Source organism: Rhinolophus ferrumequinum, chromosome 6 (genome assembly GCF_004115265.2).
Source record: "Rhinolophus ferrumequinum isolate MPI-CBG mRhiFer1 chromosome 6, mRhiFer1_v1.p, whole genome shotgun sequence".
Taxonomy (NCBI): Eukaryota; Metazoa; Chordata; class Mammalia; order Chiroptera; family Rhinolophidae; genus Rhinolophus; species Rhinolophus ferrumequinum.
Window position 1 is genome coordinate 22162120 of NC_046289.1, and position 3182 is coordinate 22165301.

Here is a 3182-nt window from a genome sequence, read left to right on the forward strand (position 1 = left end):
GAGGGACTGACCCTCAGGCTACAGTGAAGGGGCCATTGTGCAGGGGCTGACCCCGTGGAGCAGGATTTGCTTTAGCAGGGCTCTCATGCCAGTGTGCCCTGTGGTGTGTCATCCTTGGAGGTGGCCGGGTGATGCTCCAGCTTTGTTCGAAGCTGGCCACTGGGCATACCAGCCCCAGGAACCCCCTGTAGGCCAAGTTCAGCCCAGCCTGTGTGCTGCACAGGGCCACTTGGCATGAGCCACAAAGCAATCTGCAGATGGCCGCCCATGCTGTGCTTGGAGGTGCCCTGAGAGGCCAAGCCACAGGCCCAGGCTGGCGGCTGCTAGTTCCAGGCTTGGGGCTGCTCAGCCAGCGGTATTGGACATGCTGAAACCAGATGCTGCTTGTTTGGGTTTTGTGAACATTTGAGAGACTTTAGGAAAGTCTGTAGCTTGAGCCAATGCAGGCAGTTTGTATGAAAAAGCCATTGGAAGCGGCTCAGGTGTGCCCGAAAGTTCGGTGGGGGCGTGGTCCCAGAATCACCAGGGTGGAGCCAATGGTATAGCCAGTTTGATGGATACTCAGAATTGGCGGCTGCCTGCGTCTGCATGAGGGAAGAGGGAGGACTCAACAAAGAAAAAATGGTTTCTACCAGCTCCTCTGTCTGGGAGAAAGCTGCCCCTCCAACCCTCATCCAGAGGCCTGACAATGCAGTTCCTCCCCGAATGTCCCCGTCACCTTTCAAGCTTCTGCCCCAGCGCTGGAGCTCAGAGCAAGTGAGTCTGTCAGCAAGTAAGTAAGGCGGTCCATTTACGAGGAGCACCTGGCACTCGAGCCTCTCTTGTCTCACCCAGCCACAGTCTCTGCTGGTTTTCACAGCCAGAAATTATGCGGATTTCTCTCCCTGGCACTGGAACCCTGGGCTGGGGAGCCTGGTGCTGTGCTGGGACCCCTTGCTGCTTCTGGGGGGACCTCTGCAGTTTCTGCAAACAGTGACTGAGTGCCGTGGCAGATACCACGGTGGGCCCTCAACACCCACTCCAGTTCCTTCATAGCTTGCCTCTCTATAAAGCAGAGGCCAGAAAGCTAAAAATGGACATTCCCCAAACCCCATTGTAGTTAGGGGTCAGAATGGGATGGACTTTGCCAAGCACTTGGGTGAAACCTACGTGTGAGAGGTCTGATTTGGAGAGAGCAGGCCGTGGGCAGCTGTGGGGGTAGCGTTCTGATTTAGTGGATGATTCCCGGTTGGGCAGCTTCCTGATCTTGGCAGAAGCAGCAGTCATCCTGGCAACCCAGTTGGGGTGTTTGGGGAGCCATTTCTGGAATCTAAACCAAGAGTCTCTTTCTTCAGCCTTCCCAATGTTTCTGTGGTCTCTCTGGTAATATATTTCTCCTCGCTTAACGTAGTCAGAATGGATTCTGTGGTCAGCAACTAAGAAACTTGATCTGTTACTTTGGTAGGTGCCAGTAATAAGACCCAATGCAACTCCTGTCCTGGAGGATTCACAGTCGTGCTGTGAAAGGGCAAAGTGGAGGGCTGCGGGCACATGGCAAGGGCATTTACTCTTGAGCAGGGAATCTGAGAAGGGTTGCCCAAGGAGGTGACACTTTAGTAGAGACCTAGAAAGTGAATAGGAATGAGTGAGGCACCGAGGGCAGGAGAAAGGGTTTTCCAGGCAGACAGACCTGTGTGTGCACAGACCTGCAGTTAAGAGAACTGAGGGAAAAAAAAAAAAAAAAAAGAATAGGGAGAAATTCAGTGAGCTTGAAAAGTGGAGGAGGAAGGGCTAGAATGGGTGGTGCTGGGGTTAGAGAGGGGGGCAGAGCCTGCGGGCGGCCCGTCTTCCCTGCTGGGCGTCCCTACCTGTGGCAGTCACTACCTTCCTTTCAGGCCATTGGGCTTGGAGTTGTGGGGTTACCATTGGCTCTCTCCTATCACCACAGACCTCCCTTCTCTCAACACACTCACACCCACATGCACCACACAACTAACCATTCTCCAAGTGCTAGAGATGCTCCACTTACTTAGCGTATTTTATTGATTTATTTTTTTTCACAAGTAGAAAGAAACCACTCAGACAGCGCCCCTTCCCTCTTGTTTCCTAAAGTAGAAAACAAGAACGATCATCAAGAGCCAGTGGAAGTCACATACAGTAACACCAAAAGCCGGTTTCACGCTCAGGAAGGGAACACTGTACTTCCTCCTCGTGGTTTCGGGTGCTCTACACGTTCAGAGAAACTTCTCTAGTAACGCACTATAGAAATGATCCCTAAAAGTATAGCCTTACTTAGCGTATTTTAAAAATACTCTTTAAAAAGACTTCACTAAGTGATAGCTCTTACATCTGTCCCTCCACTTCCATTTTCATCCTCAGCCAAGTTGTCATCCCATCTCTAGGATACGACAACAGTGTCCTCATTGGGTGTCACCCCCTTCAGTTCCTCTCCCTCTTCCATGCCTCAGTCCTACTGGGTTCACACCACACCCACTGCTCAACTTGTGCTGGCTCCCTCCTCCCCATGGAATCAAACCCGACTCCGAGCCTACAATCTGAGGACTGCCACATCCTGCCCCAGCCGCCCTTTCCAGCTTGTCTCCCAGGCTGCCCCGTGAGCCAGGAGCCACACGGTTCTTCTGAGGAAGCCAGGTGGCTGCTCCCCTCCCATCACACCCGGCGTGAAGCCCCACCTTCGCTGGTGGACTCCTCTTTCCAGAACCCTTCCCTTGGCCACTGCTCACCTGAATCCTCCCTGCTCTTCCAGTCCCTTCCCCAACCCCATCTCTGGGGAAGAAAGAAAGAAGCATTCTTTTCTTGTATTTATTTTTATTTTTTCAATTACAGTTGATATTCAATATTATTAGTTTCCGGTGTACAGCAGACTAGTTAGACATTTGTACAATTTACGAAGCGACTCCCCCCACCCCTGATAAGTCTAGTACCCACCTGGCACCATACCTGGTAGTTATTACGATATTATTGACTATATTCCCTATGTTGTACTTTATATCCCTGTGACTATTTTGTTAACTGCCAGTTGTGTTTCTTAATCCCTTCAACTTTTTTACCCAGCTCCCCAACCCTCCTCCCGTCTGGAACCATCAGTTTTTTTCTCTGTACCTATGTGTCTGTTTGTTTTATTTGTTTGTTTCTATTATTATTTAGATTCCACATACAAGTGAAATCACATGGCATTTGTC

At 50.9% G+C, this 3182-nt stretch overlaps 1 non-coding gene across 1 annotated transcript; it reads right to left on the minus strand.

The window, feature by feature from the left end:
• Window positions 1-2052: 2052 nt before the first annotated feature.
• LOC117024322 (small nucleolar RNA U3) lies at window positions 2053-2269 on the minus strand. The gene has a single exon (XR_004423401.1). It is a non-coding gene; the product is annotated as a small nucleolar RNA U3 (small nucleolar RNA).
• Between the last annotated feature and the right edge of the window lie 913 nt (window positions 2270-3182).